We start from the raw sequence: 24,212 nt of genomic DNA, 5'->3' as shown, positions 1-24,212 counted from the left end.
TATGAACTTACACATGATTTGACTTAAAGCATATTAAAAACACCACATAGACACATAAACAATATTAAAAGCTGGATTTACACCACTGAGGGACTTTAAAGTTTGATTAGCTTATTGAATATAGAAGTGGTTCCTTCCACTTAAGGAATATTGCACAATTTAAACACTTTTTGTCTTTTAATGATTTGGAAGTTGATATGCATGCTTTTATTACGACTATTGTAACTCATTGTATTGTGGTGTTTCTCATGCCTCACGCCGTATAAGATGTTGTGATTTGTTTTTAAGGGTTAAACGGGTTGGCACCCAGTTACATTAGTAAACTTCTTCAGCAACATTATGTCCTATAGGCCACTAAGATCTGTGCAACTATTCCCAAATTTGGTCTAAAATCAAAAGGAGAAACATTCTCTGTTGCAGCCCAGGACGGTTTACGTCAGACATCTGCAAATGCGGTTACACTGTCAGCAATACAGATGCTCTGTTTGCCCACCTGTCAAACATTATTGAGCTGTCAGTGTGTGTTTGTAAGACAGAACAGATGCAACCACATCCGACTCTGACGAACCCAGAAGTGGACACGACGAGCTTTGGGATATTTAGATATGTCAGACTAATCTGTTTTGTTTTCTAAATGTCGTGAAGCTGACAGCAGCTGTTAAAAATGTGTCCGACGAGAAGAATGTTTCCATAGCAGCAGAAAAACCTTGAGAAAACATCACTCTGGTACAGTGACTGTGATGAATGTCAGGCTGCTGATTAGTTTGGGCTTGACATTGTGCAGTTTTTCCATCCACACACACATATACTGTGATGTGAAAGCCCAGGGCATGCTGGTTAGTCAAGACTTGGTCTGTTTGAGAGGTTCACAAACTTTGTGTCTGTGGTTGTTTGATTTGCTTTCTCTCTCGGTTAATGCGTCATGCACAGCGCATTCTCGTGTAGTCAGACCTTTGACTATTGCTGTAAGGTCTAGTTCACTTTACTGCTTATTCTGGCCAAGAACCACCCACTTAGACAAGGAAGACACAGTCTGACTGACAAACATAGTTTACATTGTTATTTTGAAATAAGATGTAACCCTAACATTGTGCTCTAACCAGACGTGATGCAATAAGAAATAAGCAAAATCATCTGTCCACACCAGAAGCCACAAAATCAATACAAAATCACAGCCAATCAGAAGAGAGTGTGGGCGGAGTCTCTGTGCAAATGCACTTCACTCCAAATCAAATCCATCCAAAAAACAGCCAATCAGAAGAGAGTGTGGGCAGAGTCTCTGTTCAAATGCAGTGCACTCCCAACCAAATCAATAAAAAAAAAACAGCCAATCAGAAGAGAGTGTGTGTGGAGTCTCTGTGCAAATGCAGGGCACTTACAACCAAATCAATCAAAAAAACAGCCAATCAGAAGAGAGTGTGGGCGGAGTCTCTGTGCAAATGCACTGCACTCCCAACCAAATCAATCCAAAAAACAGCCAATCAGAAGAGAGTGTGGGCGGAGTCTCTGTGCAAATGCACTGCACTCGCAATGAAATAGATCATTAATTTCATAAATAATTTAAACATTATCAAGATACAATCTTCGTCAGGGAATACACTTGTTTGTTCACAATTTGAACGTTCTTGTTCCCTTTAATTTATTAATGAATTTCAATTAATTTTATAGATTTTTTCCAGAAAACAAACCATAATCTCTTCAGTCATTTTGCTTCTCAACTAAATGTATCTCGATTTTAAGAATGTTTAGATATCTGTTCTGTAAAACAGGAGAAAAATACAGAGGAGGAACATCATTCTTTGCAGTCTGCTCTCCCGTGGTGTTTGACGAAATCTTGCTCGACAGTGGTTGAAACCGTCTGGTACTCCGTAAACATTTGTTTGTTTCCCTGTGGGAAGCGAGAATAAGATCTACAGAAATAGGGAAAGTTTTTTTCAGCTGTCTGTTCCAACATCATTCTAATTAGAGGAATTAATCACGTATCTGTTTCATTCCATTAACCTGCTAATCTGAGCCATCTCCTAGCTACTTATTTCTCTTTTTTTTTGTTCATTAGCACCGTTAACCACACACACACACACACGTGAAGAGGAAGTTACACAAACGCACAGATTCCCGCAGGTGATGAGCAGAACGGCAGTGACGCGTGTCGTTCGTGACTCCTCGTGACCCTCATCAGTGGCGGGAAATCTCCCATCTGGAGGAAACACTTCGCCCTGCCCCGACTCGTCAACACGTACACACACACACACACACACACACACACACACACACATAACACGCCGGTGCACCCCTGACGGGTGTTTACACACAGACTTTAATGAGAGGAGATCAGTGCTATTGCTCAGGCGTTACTCTTTCATCGCTCATGATGGAACGGCCAGCCAAGTTACAATGAGGAGAGATCGATTCAATTCACATTTATTAGTATAGCGCTTTTCACAATACACAACGTTTCAAAGCAGCTTTACAGAAAACGCATGAGTCCGCATTACAATTCACAGTGATCTGTTATCAGAGGAAACTGTCTAAGTATTTCAGAAATGTACATATACAAAATCACAGTTAGCTAAAAATGTATTAATTCAAACAATGTAATAATTAAAGGCAGAAACAGTGAGCTCATACTTGTTTGTTAACAAATGATTGACCGATACTTTTTTTTCCCCTCTGACTTTTGATTCCCGTTGCATTCAAGATTTATCTAATTTGGAGACAGATGTGAGGTCTTTTCCTCATGGAAGTCTCCATTCGTTCTCCCAACTTTTTGCTTTCTTTTAGGTTGGTATCTTGGCAGAAATGAGCACAGTTTAGATCTCGACTAAAACTTTATTAGAAGTGAGAAATTACATTTATCTTTATCTCAGGAGAAAAGTCTGAGAAGCACGACACTTCAGAAAAAAGTCTATCACATAGTTGCAAATTAGTTTTACATTTCCTGTCAAGTCAAGTCACCTTTATTCATATAGCACTTTTTACAATACTGAGTGTTTCAAAGAAGCTTTACAGTGATAACAGGAAAATAATGCAACAGTTTATTTGAGTTTGAGTTTGTTTCTAGAAGAAAATTGCGTCATAGTCCAGCTCAAGTAAGCTCAGTGATTGCTCATTTTTGTTCCTGTGATTGTCATTTATATATTTAGCCGTTCTGGAGAACAGCGTGATGTCATCGTCCAGCTCAGTTCAGTTCTCATATACTGTAATGGTCTCAATGCAAGCAGATCAATAATATTGTTGAATATTAAATGAATTGTCCCCAACTAAGCGAGCCAAAGGCGAAAATGGCGACAGTGGCAAGAATGGAGAAAAAAACCTGTCAAAGAAGAGATTTAAACAATACTAATGAAGATAATTATTGCATGCTGTGTGATGAATATATTTTTCCGTTTTTCATTTTTCGAAAGGCCAACCGCAGGATGCAGAGACGCTCTGATGGAGTGAATGTTTCCTTCCCTCGTGAATTGAAGGAAAACGTTGTTTGGCTTGTCTACAGTTTTGCTGATTCTGTACGTTGCCGCATATAAAACAGGAAACCTGTTCTGCATCAGCACGTCGTGGCAATCATCTCTCGGCAGGAGATCTATAGAGATCAATCTATTCTTTCCCACTTCACAGTTATAATGCACAACTATAAAGGATGAAAGTGGTTACAGGCGGCTCTCGAACGCTCTGAGGTTTTTAAAAATCCTTTTTGTGTTGGATATAATAAGACTCCATTTAGAAGCGCCGCCAATTCCGGGCTGGAGCGAGAAGCCTTATTACCGTGAGATGGAGAACACGGAGACAGACTGCTGGGGTCAAAATGCATGATTCATAATGCAAATTTAGCTGTAATTCTCTTAGCAGATTTGAGCTCCGTTTGATTTAATTCACTTTACTCATAAACCACCTGAATAGACGTTGACAAATGAAGCTGTGATGAATCTGACTTCTGCCCTGTTGGAACAAAATCAAATAGTGTTTAATATTTTCTGATTTGATCGTGTGTTCAGAATGCAATGAAATTTTTAGTTAACTACACGATTGATTGCTTGGGTTTGATCTTTTTTTCCCCATTTGCAATAAAGAGGGCTTGTATTATGGCATCACAATGGGATTATTCTGAGGTCATGATGTGCTGTGATTGCGTTTCACATATGAACTCGGCAGCATCTTCTTTGAAATGAAAACACAGTTGCGTGACTGATTTGGACGGTTTGAGCAAATGCAAAATTATGCTCTTCACGTGAAGGTCACATCGACTCCACTAGAGTCTGATGTCAGGTAACATCGTGAAACTCTAGTGAGCATAAATAATAAATAAATATGTTTTTGGAAGAGTCTCTGCTCACCAAGGCTGCATTTATTTGATGAAAAATACAGTAAAAACAGTGAAATATCATTATAATGTAAATCATCTGTTTTCTATGTGAATATATAGTAAAGTGTAATTTATTCCTGTGATCAAAGCTGAATTTTCAGCATCATTACTCCAGTCTTCAGTGTCACATGATCCTTCAGAAATCACTCTAATATGCTGATTTGAGTCCAGATTATATTAAATGCAATCTTTGTGGGCCGCATAGAACAAAACCGTTGTATTTTGCTGGAAAAATACAGTCTAATGTATTTCTTTCAGCTAGCATGAAGTCACAAATCAGTTTCTGTGCGAGAGCAGAAGTCGTGACGGGAAGCGTCTGTCTCATGCGGCAGAGAGATTCTCAGACTCCATTCACACCACGAGCCGAGAGATAAAGGGACCCCTGGAAAACTGAAGACGGCAGCGCTCAGTTGGACATGACAGTCATTTGACTCCAGCAGATCCGAACAGTCACTTTTACAGCGGGCTGCAGAAACTGAGGATAATTGAGGCAGTATCTGCACATGGCCAGTCATGCTGTTATAAAGGAAGAGTCTGCTGTGTGTGACGCTCTGATGGAGAAGGAAAGGAGAAGCAGAAAGACTTGTGAAACACGAGACCCATAAAAGGGCCACAAATTATGTATCACTTATTTAAAGCCTTTTCTCCTAGAAGTATTATATATTAAAGGGTCTAGATATGGCGAAATGAGAATTTTTTAGTCAAAAATGTAGAGTGATTTACAGGGTCTTATCTGAGTTTTCAGTGCATTTGCTGTTTCGGATGTTTCTCTTAAATTCCTTATGAAAAAATAGACCAGATTTAAAGCCCTGTGGTGAAAGTCCAGCTTTTAATGTAGTTTATGTGTCTATGTGGTGTTTTTAATGTGCTTTAAGACAAACCATGTGTAAATTCATAAGTCGACAGCATTGCTGAGTATTTTCTCCTTAAAACTGCAGTGAACCAAAGACAGTCTCAAAAACACGCTTTGAAATCGCTGGTGTTTCTGACGTCACAAACTACCTTGTAACCAATCAGGGGCCCGTTCTTCGTACGATTGTTGGCGATTTGGCATGATCTTGGATTGTTTGGTTCTTCAACGCTCATCCTGGACTTGCTGTCATAGCAACAGGTGCGCAGGCTTATTTCATGTTAACAGGATTAGATCCCGGCTTCATAAGCGGAGCTGATATGGTAAGTCCAGCGCAGCGCGATAGTGCACTTTCTGAGATATATTTTTTCTCGTGACTCGTGAGATTGTCGTTTACATTATTAATTTGTTGGAAACGCACCTTTATTTTCGACTTGTCGGAGTCGGGCTTTAACTACAGCACAAACTGTTTGCATTGCCCTAAGATTATTTGCGAGTAGCTCTTTCCTTTACACTACTGGAGATGCGGAGAACTTGATGGAAAGTGCTGTCTGTCGTGTCATTCGGAGTTTACCTGGCGCTTTTAGGTTTAAAAAACAGTTTTAGCTTTTTTTGTGGCATTTCCAAGCCACTTAAGACCCAATGTTGTAAAGCAGTTTTTTTTTAAAGCAGTTTTTTTTTTTTTTTTAGACTATCATAATTTTTTATGAAGATCATGCAATCATGACCATGCCGATTATAGTATATATCACTCAGGCTTCACTAACGTGATTGGTACCATAGACTATAGGCTCCAAAGACTGCCATCAAGGCCTCAATGAAGGGGATTATGTGAACAGAAAGGGGGTTCACAATGTAAATGTGCTGCCCAGTTACTATTGTGATTCTTAATATTCCAGATTAGTAATAATATATAAAATAAAAAAAGGCAGTTGACTAAAATCTTCCATATCACAAATGTGAAAGCAAAATGGCCAGGATCTGTGCATGACTTAAGAATTTTCAGAGATTCACATTCCTGCACATTATTTGAAAGTGGTAAGGAAAGTTCCACAATTAAATATCAAGCTCACTGTATTACATACACTTATGCTGATCCTAACAGAACTGCATTTTTCATAGGTGATTATGACATGTTCCTGCAGACAGGTGTTTTATGACCCCATTCCCTGACCCAAACCAGTTACAATGCAGCTCTAGCCAGGACAAGGGCACACAATGAAATTAACTTCAGCTAACTAAAGGGAAGATGTCAGTGTCTGAAAAGTCTGAGGGTTGCACACCTGACAGGGCCTGTGACATTGTTGCATGTGCCATATTACACAACATTACCAAAAAAAAACCCAACACTTTAAATGTTTAATAAAAGACAAATATGCTTAGTTCCTTGAGTTTTATTTCAAGCCAGTGGTCAAGTGCCTGCAACAAGAGATATTAGACACATGCCTCATGCAACAAATAAAAAGGAAAAGTTAGGCCTATGTCTCCTCTGTCTGTGCAGACTCTTCTGTAGGCCTTTCTGGAGATGTGGAATCCTGCAACTTATATTGCAGCCATAAAGCATACAAGTATAAATGAAGTAAAGTTATTTATGCACTTGCAGGTAGACTAGTTCCTCCATATGACAGATATCTGAGAGGGTTTATTCACTGTCCAGTGCAATGGAAACAAATGGACATTACAAAGTCTTGTACTTTCTTTCCTTTGGAAAGTTAGAAAATGTCCACTTACTGCACATATTTCAGCCACCACTTTCTTGGGAACAGATACAAGTGTTGGTGTATTATGTAAAAGTGCACAAAAGAGGAAAACACAATGTCATTACAATGAACTACACTCGGGAAAAATGTGATCAATAACTCATGGCAAAATATTTTTACATTAACATAAGTTTATCAGTTTTCACTTTCACAAGTCAAAGCAATTCATCATTACTCAAGATTTAACAGTTGAAATGACTATACGGCCTTAATTTAATGCAGCAAAAATTATTTTATAGTGTAGGCTATTAAGATCTTTTCTATTTTTTTTTTCTCAGCCTTTTTCTTGGTTGCTTTTATAATCAGACAACCCTTTATTTAACAGTGCCTTTTATAAAAGAGACTATAATATAACTAAAAATTAGTACAAAAATTTTTGTACTTCACTTTTATTTGTTCCCATGTTCTAGTGTGGTGACTCTGACATTACAATGAACAAAGTAATTATGCAATTATTAAAATACAAATATATAGGTTAATAGGTGATAAAAACATCTAACATGGCCATTTCTAACGGATTTAAATTGTCTGCTACTTTTTGCCAGCCCTCTCTCCTGGCTTTTGCAGACTTTGAGGTGTTCCCTGGCGTTTTGATTAAACATTAAAATTCCGAATAAACTTCGACTATTAGTTCTTGCTCTGCTGAGGAGAAAAACTGAGCGCGCTCTCTGGCCACGCTGAACAGCCAATAGCAGCGTTGCTGATCAATGTTTCTACTATCGATACATATCCCCTTTTAAACTTCGCATGAACACGCAATTATCTCAGATAACTCAATCCAGCTATACTAATCATATCCGGCAAGTGTGTTTGTAGAACCTAATTATCCAGATCATGATTAGCACGATGATATCATCTTGGATGTCTCATTTGATCTCGGATGTTTTAAGCAACGTACGAAGAACGGGCCCCAGATCAACGTGTGATTGTCAACCAGTGGATCTCTGAGCTGAGTGAGTGAGTGGAGGCGGGGCTCATTTGCATATTCATAGAATCAAGCATACTAAATGAGGCAAGGGTGTCGAGTTACATTTTAAGGCATGAAGAAAAAAAAATTCAAGGAAAAAAATTTTAAATGTAATTTTGGTGAACAAAGATGAGTTTTAAGGGATACAATTATTGATTAAATGTTGAGCAAGCATCTCATTGGCTGCAGGATCAGCAGAGGCCAATCATTGTGTGATGTGATTGCATGTAAAACAACATCAGCCAGCGCCGTCTGATTATGGCTGAACTAGGTATTCATCAGGTATTATTCAGATTGTTTAATCAGACATTTTGATTTCAGAAGAGTTTGAGCAGAAATGTTTTTGACCGCAGACTTTTAGACCATTTTGTAGAGTAGAAAAACTTGCTTAACTGAGAAGCTCTCGTTTGTGATTTTTCATTTCTGTAGGTTGACATTGTGTCAATCAGAGTATGTTTGGTCAGAGTAAAGATTTCACAGCAGAAAGACACGTGAAGCACGAGCTGAAGGTGGACGTTTGCACAATTAGACTAAAAAGTCTAAACTATCAATCAGATGACAGAAAGTATGTAGTAGATTGTGTGTGACAGGTTCTTTAGCAAAGTTTTGATCATGTTGATCATTTAGAGATATTTGAAGTGTATCAAATATGATACAGCAGGCTTTACAGGTTTAAAGAGATTTCAGCTAGTAAATGGCGGATCTCTTGCCCACAGATTCTGGGCGTCTGTAAGCCTTTACTGCAAGTTAATTGATATTATGTGAATGAATATATTGACTGTTGGTTAATTATTAATTCCCTTCTAATGGAAAATTCCCGCCTGAGAGCCGAGAGCGTGATAAATCACGTATATCCTATCCTTCAGTGTTGCTTTTGTAGCAGATCACGGTGCCGAGAACGAATGTGTTTACTGGCCGAGCTTTAATCCAATTACAGCCTTAGTAAACATGACGGCTAAATGCGTCCTTATCTGCGGTCCTCTACCGGCGCTCGCCAACATGATGGAGGAGAACTAAAGCTGCCTTTGTTGTCGCGGTCAGAGATTTCCCGAGATGATTATAGGACAAGTTTTGCAGAGACGCTGAACAATCTGTTTGAGTGAGATAACAAGGTGGTGATTATGCACCTACACACCGCAGATTTGTGTCAAAACAAATCACGGCCAGACCTGATGAGTTCAGGCGTTCGGCAGGTTGCGGTTCGGCATTGTAATTCTCCTCAGCGTGGTGAAGGGCTTGAATTGTTACATCAGTCAAACCGCCAGGAAGACGCAGAGGAAATGTTGACCTCTTGGAATAAGCGCACAATACGGCATCTTATTACAGTGAATACTACTTCTCTGTGTGTGTGTCTTTACTGCATGTGCTCTATTGTATATTGTGTTAAATAAATGGAGAGTCCAATCTTGTAGGCGAAAAACAGTATGTGACAAACAAAGCATGTCTGAATTCATTGTGTTCATAAAAGAATAGGCAAAAAGTACCCGGATGACCAACTTTTCCCGGTGAGGTTCTGAAGTGTTTGTATGATGGACACTCTACTATCCCATGAGGCCACAAGAGAGGACTTATGAATGACAGTGAAGCGACGTAACTGACGCTGGAAGGTCACATGATAAGGGCAACATGGAGGATGTAGTACGTCTGGATTATATTCATACTACACACACTCATACCACATATAACATACTTTTTAGTAGTCTCTAAGTAAGTACTTATTCAAAATAAGTAGGGCTGCACGATATTGGAAAAAACTGACATTGCGATATCTTTTTTTTTCTGCAATATGAAGAAAAACAGGATTTTTCACTAGATGTCTTGAATAGCTCAATAATTAAATAATTAATAATTCTATAATAATTGGGGTGATTTTGTAGGTAACTGCATCTTCATAGAAAATAAATAGAATAAAAAAGCTGAAAAAAATGACTTTTTTGACTTCTTTTGGGTTGTTTAATACACTGTTTGACTCACCATATTATTCACTCTTCTATCAGTTCAGGCAAGTCAAGGATCTAAAATGTCATGATATTAATAATGTATGTCGCTTACTCTAAAATAAGGTATCCAGGAGTTTACAGGAGGCTCGATCTCTGTACTTCAGGACAGGTTAAAACAGAGGACACTTCATAATCACATTAGGGAATTAACACGAGTGACAAAATAATTTTATTCAACAATTACAAACCTCTTTTAAACAAAATGTTAATATATATATATATATATATATATATATATATATATATATATATATATATATATATATATATATATATATATATATATAGATATATATATAAACAGCTATACACCACCAACCACAAATTGGTTAACAAAAATACAGCATAAAATAAATATTTTTTATAAAACAAATAAATTGCAATAGGCTCAACTTGTTGTAAAAAATAACAATTAACTTAAAAAATCTTAGCAACAGTGCCAAAGTAAAACAAGTGGTGGTCATCATAGCTAACAAATAAAGATTAAATTACATTTTTCAAAAATGGTCTAAAAAAAATCTGGTTTCTTTCTTTCTAAACGGAGTGCCTAGCAGATAAATAAATTAAATAAAATATTTCTTTCTCACAACTGTTGCATAATATAGTAAATATAAATGTTCAAATATACCAATTTGACATTTAAGCATCTGTATGTATTAATTTGCTCACTCAAGCTTAGAGTCTCACAGGCTTGAGACTTGTTTATCTATGTTGCCACTTGCACTGAAAAGCCTCTCTGAGGGGGAACTGGAATAGATAGATATTTGCGGGCAAGCTTGGCGAGATGTGGAAAGCTTACTCTGTGTGTGTTCCACCATGCAAGTGGATCTTGCTCTTTGTCTATGGAAGGTGTTAGCAAGTAGTTGCTTAATTCTGCTTCCACATTATCCTTGAGGGTCGCAGAGGAATCACCCTTTTCTGCAACTCCGCTCTGTTTAAAGAAACTTCCCAAGGACCTCTTGGCTTTTTTTTGCCTGGGACGTTTCCGCAACCTCAGGCTCCACCTCAGTGCTCCAGCCTACTGTCTCCTCCTGGCATTCCCTCATCTCTGATGCAGCTCTGGCCTTCACTCCGGGCTTGTTGTCTGCACTGATGAAGTCCATCTTGAACCGGGGGTCCGAACAAGAAGCCACGTCAAGCAGCTCCTGAGCAGAGTCATCTTTATAGTTCTCATTAATTTAGTACAACATCTCCTTCTTCAAGGTCTTGGGTCAGGTCTGTGTCTTCCTCTTGCATTAGCAGCCTTGAAGTGTTGAAGAGGTGAAGAACTGGCTAATCTAATGTAGTCTTCTCCTGAGAGAGCATCTGTAAAGTCCAGCAGTGGGAACAGTGTCTTGCTGGCAGATTCCAGGACATCGATATCTTGCCAGGTTGGAATCAGATGCTGTGCCTTCTTGTCCTCAGACAGGACCTGAGTTAAAGCCTTCAACCCTGATCATCGTCTGTCTGGAACCCCATCTTGTTTGGCATCCTCATACTAGGGAATGATGATCGTACGTACTAAACCTATGCGCGTGAACTCGACAATCGATTACTGTGGGCTTCGACCGAAAACAGGATGTAAATACAGGTGTGAGCGCTGGCTGAATTAACATCATTTTTATTCATATCTTTCACATCTACTGCAGTCAGATTCACCCGTGTTCACTCTGAAGGAATCACTCACATTGGCTGTGCACTTGTAATGACACATCAAGGATGTTAAGAGGCTAAAAGCAGGTTTAAAACTTGCCCCATTGAAGTCAACAGGGTGCAAATTTTAAAAAGAGGATAACACGGTGTAGGCAACACCGATTTTTGTCGTTGTTCTCTGTACTGACAGCACTCCAAATGTACCAAAAAATGAGCTCAATGTTAAAATTGACCGGAGTTCTCCTTTAAATGATCAAACAAATTAGTTGTGTTTCCGCGTGTTGTGGCAACCATTGCAAGGCACTCCCGACAAAGTACATGCTTCAGGTCGACATCATTCTTTCTGAAGCCGAAACATTTCCAGATATTGTGTTCCTCGCTCATTTCGCCCTGCGCATGTCAAAAACATGTTAACTCTGAACAACGTGAACCAACTCTGCTTTGTAAATAATTATTTTTTTCTTCCTTAAATCGGAGTAAATTACCTCATATCAGGCAAATATAATGAGAACCGTGCAAGTTTTTTCTTTTGAATCAAACATAAAAATATGATATGTTTTGCCTTACTGCTATTACTGTTGCGCATGCACACATCGCGATGTCAGTGCTGAAACGATATATCGTGCAGCCCTAAAAATAAGCACCTATTCAAGAGAGTATGTGATTTCAGATGCAGTCTATGTCTCTAGCAACTCCAAGGTCATGGGGTTTGATTCCCAGGGAATGTTTCAAGATTTTCAGTGTCTTTGTTGATACTTTGGATTTCGGATTGATGTGTCCTAAATGTTGTTTAACCCTGTAAAGCCTGACATATAAAATAATACTAAGAAACATCTTTTTTTCAGGAATACAAAAATAGTCTTAACTTTTTTTTATTCAGTATGAAAATAAAAACAAAACAGCAGAATTTTATTCTTATATCTTTCCCTGCCATTGACTGAATTTTCCAGCTATCCGTGTTTCCGCTGTTATACGGTAGGGGGCGCTATTACACATCTTCTGTTCTTCTAAACAAGCGACGAGATTGCTTACGCACATGTAAAATAACGTGATCGTCAACATTAAACAGCATGTAAATGAAATGTCGAACCCAGGAAAAGGAAATGACTGTAAAGCTTTGATGGACTCGATCTACTCCATGTTTCAGACATCGTTCTGAATCCAATCCGGACGAAGTTTTGGACAAAAAACGCAATTTTCTCAGCTTTTTGTTCAAAACGTTGCTTTTTTTTTTTCAATGAAACCCACCTTCAAGTGTTGATGAAAAAGAATGGATGAAGCTTTTTGTTTAAAAGCCTCTGATCTTTCCTTTGATATATTGCATGTTCAGATGAAAGTTGAAAGTGATGAAAGTTTTGTGAAAGTCATAAAAAATGCTGGCACTGGCTGGCAAAAAAAAAAAAGAAAAAACGGTGGCGGGGAAACGTAAGAATGTTTTGTGAATCTGGTCCCTGGTTAAAAAAAAAAAAAAAAAAAATTGACTGTTTCAGAGTCAGTTGTCAGGTGGTTTATAGGATGTTCTGTCTTTTTTCTTCTTTCTGTCAATCAATCCCAAACAGCAAATGTGGTGAAAACAAGCGACTACTTTATTAACTAAAGGCAGAGGTGGCAGAGCGCCGTCAACGGATGCCGTTTGAAAGAAACACGACACCCTTAAAACTCGAAGTGTGATTTATTTAGCCCATGGGAACACCTTCAAGCCCTGAGCGTTGGGGTTTTTCTGCAGTCGAGCGTGAAACTCGAGGATTTATTGCAGGAGGTGTCCTGGAGCAGAGGTCTTATCTTCAGGTGTGTGTTATAGATGACTGTGAGTGCAGGTTCAACAGAGCTGATTAAAACACTCACACACTGCGCTGTCTGATCGCCTGTGATTCCTACAATGATTCACAATAACAATCCCACATCCGCACTCTCTCGTTTATCGGGAAATCTCTCGCCGGCTAATTTATTAGTGCAGCTTGCTGAAAGATTGGACCAAACCTCTAACCCTGAGCATGAGTTCTGGTGTGTGTCCTCGCATCGTGATTCTTTAAATCATGTGGTTTATTGAGGAAAGAAGGGAGTTATTGGATAATAAATACATTAAAATAAGGGGCTTGAGAGATATAGTGACTGAGAGTATGGCTCTTGATTTATGTACAGTTGCTGTCAAAAGTTTGGAAACATTACAATTTTTTATGTTTTTGAAAGAGTCTCTTTTGCTCACCAAGGCTGCATTTATTTAATCAAAAATACAGTAAACATTGTGAAATAGTATTGTAATTTAAATCAGCTGTTTTCAATGTGAATATATAGTAAAGTGTAATTTATTCCTGTGATCAAAGCTGAATTTTCAGCATCATTACTCCAGTCTTCAGTGTCACATGATCCTTCAGAAATCACTCTAATATGATGATTTGATGCTCAAGAAACATTTATGATTATTATCAATGTTTATATATTTTATTTCATTTCAGTTAACGTTTATTTTGTCAAGTAACTATAATAACCCTGGCTCAAACAGCTCATAACTGATAAAATATACACCTTGAATGCAATGCAAATAACTTTTGATAAAGGTGTCTGCCAGATGCATAATGTTAAAATGCGGACATAACATGCATACGTAAATCATGACATAAGAAATTGGGAGCAATTTAAGGTGGAACTACCACTTTTTCTTAGCATGTATTGATATTTTTTGCATATCATGAAGTTCATTTATAATATAGGCTTTAATTGACTGACATCATAAAAAGAAAAGGTTGAGTGGCGCACCACGTTTCTTCAGTCCGTGTTCAGGAGGACACACAAGGACAGGACAGGCCGGGTTTGAAGTGAAGAGCGTCTCCTGACGCCAGTCCTGATGGACGTTTGTAATCCAATACTGTGATGATTCAAAGATCACCTCTAACTCACCTCACGCTCAACATCTGATCAGTGTGAATCACGAGAGACGGCCTGGTCTGAACCCGACAGCATCCTAACCGAAATCTCCATTAAAGCTCACTCGCGCGTGATAAACACACACACACTGCTCACGTGAGGCTCCATTAATGCTCAGTTGACTCTAATAGAGCCTGACATGTGGCACAGCCCACTAGTGTTGGAGAAAATTAATACTTTCATTCAGCAAATATGCTTTAAATATCTTTAATGTGACAGTAAAGATATTTATAATGTAGCAAAATATTATATTTCAAATAAATGCTGTTCCTTTTGAACTTTTTATTCATTAAAGAATCTTGAAAAATAAAATATATCAGTTTCCACAAAAATATGAACTGTTTTCAGCATTGATGATAATCATATTATACTGGTTTCTGAAGGATCATGTGACACTGAAGACTGGAGTAATGATGCTGAAAATGCAGCTTTCATCACATGAATAAATTACATTTTACTATATATTCACATAGCAAATGGTTATTTTGAATTGTAAAAATATATCACAATTTTTCGGTTTTTATTGTCATTTTTAAGCCTTGGTGAGACATTTAACAACATTAAAAATTATTTCTGACCCCAAACTTTTGTAGTGTAAGTTACTCATAACTTAAATTACCTCTTGAAAACCGTACATGCTAAGCTTTTTATATGAGACGATATAATTCATTTTAGCAATCAGAACAGTATTTATCTTGCAGCGGTGCATTCTGGGATTGGCTAATGCACAACACAAGTAATGCTGGCATACAGCGACTCTGGAGGCAAGTGGTGTGTCGTGACACAATAAAGCTAGATTGCTCTCGCTATATTCAGCGTCGTTGATTATAATAGGAGTTATTTCATTTTGTCTCTGCTCTGCTCTCTGGTTATAGTTTGGGGGTGTTATGTGCTTAAATAGAAAATGAACTGCCTGTACAGACATATTTCTTTCATAATAACAGTGTCTATTCAACAGCAAAAAAGTGTTGCTCGTATTGTTTTTGTTAACTAAAGTAATTGTGACGCTTCCACTTCCCTCCAGAAATAGAAGCGAAAGTAAGCTGTCACACACATGATAAGAGTGTTTAAAGCAGACAGACGAACAGCAGCTTCACACTCGATCAGTAGACGTCTTGGTTAGGGTCTTTTACAAAACAATAACTCCGCGTGCGAGAGACACACACAGTATCAAAGAGCAGAAGATCAGAAACTCAGAGTTTTGCCCGATTCAACCCTGAGATCACAGAAGAATTAAACCGTTTAACATCCACGGCCAAAGCCAGAGGAAACGTGCGGCTCTAGCTTTAAAATATCAGCACAGTCAGACTGAGTTCACTGGTGTTGTCAAGATGACTGGTGTAATATGATCAAACTGAATCAATGTTTTAGAGTGACACAAACCAACTGAAAATGCAACGTTTCTGAATAAATTATCAGTTTTTCAGGAATTAAAAAGCAACAAGCGGCGACTCAAACCAAAGCAGAAAATAATTTCAAATTCACTGCATTGTCATTTAAGTGGGTTATTGTGATAAAAGACACTAATATGACTTGCATCTAATAATATTTGATGCGCTATATTAAGAACGATGCGGCTTGTTTTGTTGGTTTATGAAGAGCTCGTCAGATCTGGATCTCGTTGCTGGTTTTACAGGGAACCTCATGTTTCTAGATTAGACTTTATTCAGGGTCTAATATACTGTAGCAATCAAAAGCTTTGAATAATTACGTTTTTTTATATATATACAGTATGTGAATACTATACCATAAAAAGCCCTCTAAGGTTTTATTTGATCAGAAATACAGTAAAAACAGTGAAATATTATTATAATGTAAAACATCTGTTTTCTATGTGTATATATAGTAAAGTGTAATTTATTCCTGTGATCAAAGCTGAATTTACAGCATCATTACTCCAGTCTTCAGTGTCACATGATCCTTCAGAAATCACTCTAATATGCGGATGTTTGATCATTTTTAAAAATATTTCTGTTTTTACTGCCAAAAATATGCAGTCTTGGTAGAGTAGTTATTTCTTTACCTTCATCTCTCTGTCTTTCTTTGTCTATCTTTTTTGTGGTTGTTGGTTGCTGTGAGTTTCATCTCTGCAGGTCTGCAAGACTGCATGTGTTACGTCTGCATTACACACACACACACACACACACACACACTGAAAATCAGACCCGCTCTGGCGCTTCCACAGTATTCATCTGACATCAGCACAAAGCCTTTCATCAGAGAGAGAGAGAGAGAGAGAGAGAGAGAGAGAGAGAGAGAGAGAGAGAGAGAGAGAGAGAGAGAGAGAGAGAGAGAGAGAGAGAGAATGAGAGAGACACTCAGGAAGGAAGGGTCTAAGTGGACACATTTAATTTCCAGTTAATGTTTGATGTGTTAAATTCTGAGATGGGGGAGAGTGTGTGTGTGTGTGTGTGTGTGTGTGAGAGAGAGAGAGAGAGAGAGAGAGAGAGAGAGTGTGTGTGTGTTCTTCATTCTCTTCTGATTAAATATGTACTGCAGTGAAAGTGCTGAATGCAGGCAGAGAGTAAAAATAGACCTGCAACACTACAGTACAACACATCTATAAACCTGCTGCACTCGTCACACATCCATCCATCCATCCTATTGTTGTAATCTCGTTCTATCTATCTGTCTGTCTGCCATATCGTTCTATCATTCAGAATTGATTTCTGTTCCTAAATCTAAATTGAGTATAGTGTTGTCAAAAGTACCGACTTCGGTACCAATCACAGACATATCCGATGAGCGCGTGCGTACAAGCGGCCAGTCCGAGGTTCAAGTTCAAGTTCACTTTATTTATATAGCACATTTACAACAGCCACTAGGCTGACCGAAGTGCTTTACAGAACAACCAGATAAATAATAAGAAAATAATACCTGCATAACAACACATAAACCACAAATACAAGCAGTAAAGCTAAGAGGGGTTTTAGAGGCGTTTACGAGTCCGCTCAACAGCGCTCAAAGCCTCACAGTATCGACTCGGTACCGAAGTCGGTACTTTTGGCATCACTAATTGAGAATATAAAAGAATACATCATTTGAATGTAAGGAAGCATTCACATGAAACTAATATCAAACTAGAAAAGCAAAACTTGTCAAAACATTTCTTTTGACTATTGACCTGACAAATCATTGTTTGAAGTTCTAAAGTCTGATGTGTGTCCGTCTGTGTGTGTGTGTGTGTCTGTGGAGTGAGTGATCGACTCTGACATCACAGGACAGAGATTCGCTTGATGTGTGTTTGAAGAGTGAATCTGTAACGGTCCGTCACCCTTTGACAGAGGTCACACACTGCGAGCCGTCACACACACCCGGCCGTGACTCTGGCCTGGAGCTGCTGAGGCATGCTGGGAAAACCATATGTCACATGCTAGCTTCAGTGAAGGCCACAGCTCCATCCGCCCGCAGACACACACACACACACACACGGGTCTAATTATCCGAGCTCCGTGGCAGTTTAAGCGAGAGACGCAGGACACCGTTAGATGCGAACAGAGGGAAAGAAAGACAGAGATCTCCTGCGGCACACCTCGTCCTGTTTCATTATTCCTCACGTTTCATTATTCATGTGAAGGATGTAACTGTGAGAAACAACCACTGCAGAGCCTGCGGAGCTGTTTATTTATTACATTTCGCATTTTTAGTTTAACCGATTGACAGGATTGCAAAAAAGGTTTCTTTAATAACTCCTGTGTTTCTTCCAGACGGCAATACGATTAAATGGAGTGCAAACGGAGACAACGACAACGTACCCTGCATCTTAGATGTTTCTCTTGAGGAAAAACAGATAGTTTAGAGTTTAGAGTTTGAGAAGAGTCCTCAAAAACGTCTCCAACTGTTCTCCGATGCACCAGCATAACACATGAGATCTCGGTCGCTTCTCCCAGTCTCTACTGAGGTTCATCTCAGTATGAACGCAAACATTTCTCATCAAATTCTTCTAAGATCTGATGGCTTGTTTACACCAAGAGCGAGAACTAGTAGCGTCTACATCAACGCACAGTATTGTTCTCTTTTAAGCTTTTCTGCTGCTTGAGCTCTTTAAAGTGGATTCTGTCAGTGTTTTTACCATGTTCAATCATTTCGAAAGTGATTACAACAATATTGCCTCCAAAATATTGGTATTGTATATTGGTCCCAGAAGAAGTGCCTTGAAACAGGCAGAATTGTTCAAAGTGTCGATGTATTTTCCGCTGAAACAGGAAGACAGGGCGGGGCATGTCGTACAGCTCCTCCCTTTTTAAAGGAGTCATAACCTGCAAATTTCACTTTTCCACGAGAATCAATGTATGTTATGATTGCATAATGATTATACACTGGCCGGGAAGCCGATATTTAAAAGTGAAGCGTTTGTTTACCTCAGGGTTTGTAAAATAGCCCACGTGCACGCGCACTAAAAAACGAGATTTTGATTTCAGCCCCGTCTTGACGTCAAGACGGGGCAGGATATACCATATATGGACACCGCAGCAGGAAGCCCGCCCTTCCTCTCTCCCCCTCATATTCAGTTCAGTCGCGAAAGATGGAGAAACCGAGTGCACACGTGAGTTGCTCTGTGGTTGACTGCCAGAAACAACATGCGAATGTGTTTTCTATACCAAAAACGGACCAAACTATCAGGGACCAGTGGATAAAATTCATTTTTAATGACGCTGTCCCAGCAACACTTTCAACTGGCTTATTGTTCGGTGTCTGCGCTAAACATTTTACACCGGAATCATTCACAAATTTGGGCCAATATCAGGCGAAGTTGGCCACGAAGCTCCGTTTGAAAAAAGGTGCCATTCCAACCATCCGGGACTTGCCTGAAATTGAAACGGTAAGACTGTTTTTATTGCTCTACTGTGTGTAACAAACAGCAGCTAACTACTAATGCGGCTATTGTATGTAACGTTAGCTTCAAGGTAAACACGGGGAATGGACTCTACGTCCACGACAGCCAAAACATCGCATCAGATCTCGCGAGACAATAATGCCTTCAGAAATAAAGGTTTTAGGAGCTCTGTTTTTATTTTTTTTTCCACTTTTATTTTTTAGAAGGGCATGAAAGACTATAATACAGCAGTAGGTATCCAAATTAAGACTAGGTTATGACTCCTTTAAGCGTTTAGTTTATCAGAGCTGTTGAACTCAGTAAAGCCGCAGTTTCCTCCTAATCTCGAATCGTTTCTCCTCCTAATCTCCATTACGCTTTAAAATACAGCATTCTGAGCAGAAATCAAAATAGTCTGATACGTTCTCTGGTCTGCGCCGACTTGCGCATCCGGTTTGCGTGACACTGACGTGAAACTGACTTCATTCTCCCCAATGGAAAGCATATTTACACTGTCTGAATCGTTCCCGATCCCCTATATAGTGCACTATGTGCCATTCACCATGTAGAAAATAGTAAATGTCTGAACCAGTGAGCGGTATCAGACGCAGCTTCAGCGTGCATTTATAATGAAGGGGGCGGGGCTTCAGATTCTAGAGAACATTTGATTGGACAGAAAATCTGATGAGAAGCTTGAAGCCTGACGCATTTTCCTAAGCTTAGCCTAAGTGCAGAGTGATGTCATCATCAAAATCATTGACTCATATTGGCGGAAGTGAGAGACTAAGTTCTGAATGCTTATATCTTCTAAATGTGAATTGTGTCATTGTTTTGGAGCACACTAGCTTATAGAGAACCGTGAAGCTAACATATTCATACTAAAAGCTGAAAAACTTCAATTTTCATTTCACTGGGACTTTAATGTGATCATCAAAGCTCTTGGTAAAGAGCATGCAGCTCGAAACCACATTTATTTTGATGGGTTATTAAATGTTTTTGGATTTACATTTCTTTGTTGTGCACCTGATTTTTGTTGTTGTGGTTTTTTTGGATGTGCGTGCATTATGTGATTTGTTTGAAAGTTGAAACTTAAGCCTAAATGAGCTGAGAACTCCATTAAGTCTTCCGGGCTCTGAAAAGAGCAATCGCTGAGCAATAACCTCTTCCTCTGGGAGAGACTCAGAGAGCATCTGGGTATATGGAAGAAAACAAAGAGCCATGCCATCTTGGATTCTTGATTAGCTGCTTTAGTGCTCTGTGTGTGTGTGTGTGTGTGTGTGTGTGTGTGTGTGTGTGTGTGTGTGTGTGTGTGTTTGTCCATTGGCATTGCATCTAAATGACCACAGAGCTGTTCTGTTCGCTGTAGCGTCTGTCGTGGCAAAGCGCCCTGTCTGGGTTTCACCATTTTCCTACTCCAGAAAGGAAGTAACAGCAGACACCCACTGTCATCAAACGTTTCATCTGACTAACACAATGACTCATCAACACATCCCAGCTCTGGAGACAATCGGTAAGTGGCCAATCCTTGACATAATCCAGTGGGGAAAGTTGCAAATCTGTCCAAGGGAGTAATTGGCAAAATGCAAATGGGAATAGCTGGAAAACTGCAGTTGGGGGATCTGGCAGAAGGCAGGGATCTCATCATGAGAATGTGTGTGTGAGCGCTTTCACCATCGGCTGTTGCGCTCATTATCCGACACTGTTGTGTGCCAGCGTTGTGGAGCAACCCCGGCAAGGTTTATTTCCTGAGGCTTCTGAATACCGACAGTCAGACAGCTAACTGCGCATGATGTTTGGGCTAATATTACCCACAAGCCTTTCGTTTGTGACTGTTATCTTTTGACTTTAGAGAAATTAGAAATACACAGCTATGGCAGCTTTTAAATGCATGAATCGTAAGGTGATGAATTTAGTTTAATGCGATTGCTTGCATCTAAAAGAAAACCGGGCCTGTGGTATTGAGAACTTTTGGGGTGATAGTATTTCCCAATCTTACTGCACACTAGAAAGTATTTACTTTTCCCATCAACAATTAAGTATATAATTTTGGTGCATAGTATAATGCTGCTTTCAAGTCATATGAGAATTATCATATTTACATAAACAATTATCATTATGATAACTCCCAGTTGGGGTTGTGTCAACTTAAAGAATCATGAAAAAAGCAAAAAAGGATTAAACAATCATAATAAAGCAAAAAAGATTAAATAATCAAAGGGGTTAAAAATCATAATGGAAACAAAAAAAGGGGTTAAACAATCATGACCTAAGCAAAAAAGGGTTAAAGAATAACTGATGAAAAAGGATTAAATAATCAAAGGGGTTTAGCCTGAAAAGTGGTTAGAATCATAACGGTTGAATCATAAGAGTTAAAAATCGTAATTTAGGCAGAAAGGGTTAAAGAACCATAAGGGAAGCACAAATGGGTTAAAAATCATGATATAAGCAAAAATGGGTTATAGAATCATAATATAAGCATGACGGGGTTATAGAATCATAATGTAAGCATGAAGGGGTTATAGAATCATAATGTAAGCATGACGGGGTTATAGAATCATAATGTAAGCATGACGGGGTTATAGAATCATAATGTAGGCATGAAGGGGTTATAGAATCATAATGTAAGCATGAAGGGGTTATAGAATCATAATGTAAGCATGACGGGGTTATAGAATCATAATGTAAGCATGACGGGGTTATAGAATCATAATGTAAGCATGACGGGGTTATAGAATCATGATAGAAGAAAAAAGGGCTAAAAATCATAATTGAAGCAAAAAAAGGGTTAAAGAATAATGGAAGCAAACAAGGATTAGTTTCGATTTAGGATTTAGTTTTAGAAGAGTCAAAGGGGTTTAAGCAAATGAGTGGTTAGAATCTTAATGGAAGCAAAAAGGGGTTAAAAATGACAAAAGCAAAACAGGGTTAAAGGATCATAATGTAAGCACAAATGGGTTAAATAATCATAATGGAAACAAAAAAGGTGTTAAAGAAAAAAGGAGTTCAAAAATTATGACAGAAGCAAAAAAAAAAGGGGGTTAAACATCATGACCGAAGCAGATCATAATTAATATTGGCACTGATCTTAATTAAGTTTTATTTTGTGTAATTTGTTTCGCATCCTTCTCTGTGGCAGCACAGGAATGATAAAATACACCAGTAAAGCATGAACTCCACACCTAACTAATGTCCATCATGTGCTTTTCTAGCACTATAAAACCTTCCTGTCGGGAATTGAACAATTTTTCATACTAAAATGACTTGAATCATAATAGCGACTCATTTGTACATCAGAGCATCTCAGGAGAACTTGAATGATTTCTTTTTATCGGCCCCTGTGCTCACGCTCACTTGAGTCTGACATCATTAGTGCTCTGCTCACATCAGACGCCACTGTCACTTTGCAAAGTTTATAATAGATTTCTTTTTTCAGTATGGCAAAGTTATGAAAGTGACGTGTCACTCATTGGTTGACATGGCAACCTGTTGATTGACAGATACTGTTATTATGACAAACAGACCACCATCTGTTCTCCCCTCAATATCTTAATTAGCACTTACTGGCTGCAAAACCATAAAAACACAATTTCTTTTAATTAAAAAATATATAATAATAATGAAACGAAAGAAAGTGGGAACACTTTAAATTGTTACACAAGAACATTGAGGCAAGTCTCTCAAGAAAAGAAGTGCAATTTGCGTAAATTATGTAAGTAAAGAAAACCTTTTTATTCCCCAGAGAGAATTGCAGTGACATTGAGCATGTAATTACTTGCCAGCTTGTTGAATTGCAATTGATTTCATATTGACTGAATATGAGTTGGATGTTATCACCATGACAACTAGACAGAACTTAGGTTTTGATTAAAATCCTTAAGGTTTACTGCAGTAATGAGAGTTGTTTCATCCATGGTTTTCGGGCACTTAAGAGACTTAATGGAGTCGTGTTTCATTTGTTAGATGTTTCTCCTAAATACCTCGTGAGAAAACAGACAAATGTAGTTGACTAACTTCTGATCGCAGCCTGTGGCATCTTGGCAAATGGGTTGATTAAAATGTGCATAGGTAAATGACAAGTAACTAACTATCATGTTGACTTTATAGGTTTTATATTAGAAGAGAACGTTGTTTTTTAGAAAGAACAACAGAGGGAAAAGCAAACGCTGCTGCCGATATTACTGATGTTTACTTGACATTTAGTAATGTGAAGATTTGTGAACTAATGTTCCTGAAGACTGACCTTTTTTATCTGTCTTCAAACCAAGAGATTTAATGAAATATTTGAGTGTTATTTATAACATGTTATTGATTTTGCAGACTCATGGCATTTTACATGGCATTAATCTGGAATAATCGGACATAGCTGAGCTCTAATCAGATGCAGATGTCATGAAATGCACAAGACAGATTGGTCAGTCTTTCGGTGTCCATTTCTATCATGTTGTGCAGAGTAGCTCCGCCCATACTCAGATCTCATTGGTCCACAGTCCCACAGCTGTCGTTTAAATATTAACTATGTTCTGATTGGCTGTGATTGGCCCATGACCTTTCTGTTGTAAGCGTCATGCTCTACTTTTCGTGAATAAGACATTGTAGCTCATGAATTTACAACAGCAGACCAAATACATCTTTTAGTGAGCTCTCCTAAAATACAATCCATGTCTCAGAGGGGCAGAGAACTCTCTTAAAGAGTCTCACTCAGAAATTATTTATTTTTACTTGGGTGATGCTGAATATTTTACGCTGTAAAGTGCACATTAAAAGTTTGTGATATCAAATCAAAAGTAATTAGAGTAATTTGGCAGCACTTAAAGCAAGATTTGAGATGAGACTTTGATACATGGGCTCAAACTAGAAAACAGCATTTGGTCTGGTTGCAGGATCTGTCTGTCTCAGGGTTAT

General features: G+C 38.5%; 1 protein-coding gene across 2 annotated transcripts in view; it reads left to right on the top strand.

Annotated features, from left to right (window-relative positions):
- lrfn1 (leucine rich repeat and fibronectin type III domain containing 1) overlaps positions 1–24,212 on the top strand; it is a 163,570-nt gene that overhangs the window by 48,505 nt on the left and 90,853 nt on the right. Inside the window, exon 1 of one of the 2 annotated variants that reach the window (XM_079886533.1) lies at positions 20,803–20,820. The exons of the other annotated variant lie outside the window; for it this stretch is intronic. The gene's annotated coding sequence lies outside the window, so the exon portion shown is untranslated. Of the gene's footprint in view, positions 1–20,802; positions 20,821–24,212 lie in introns of those variants that run through there. 2 annotated transcript variants of the gene reach the window in all.

This window comes from Squalius cephalus, assembly GCF_949319135.1.
Source record: "Squalius cephalus genome assembly, chromosome: 11".
Classification (NCBI taxonomy): domain Eukaryota; kingdom Metazoa; phylum Chordata; class Actinopteri; order Cypriniformes; family Leuciscidae; genus Squalius; species Squalius cephalus.
This window is presented reverse-complemented; position numbering and strand designations above follow the sequence as displayed.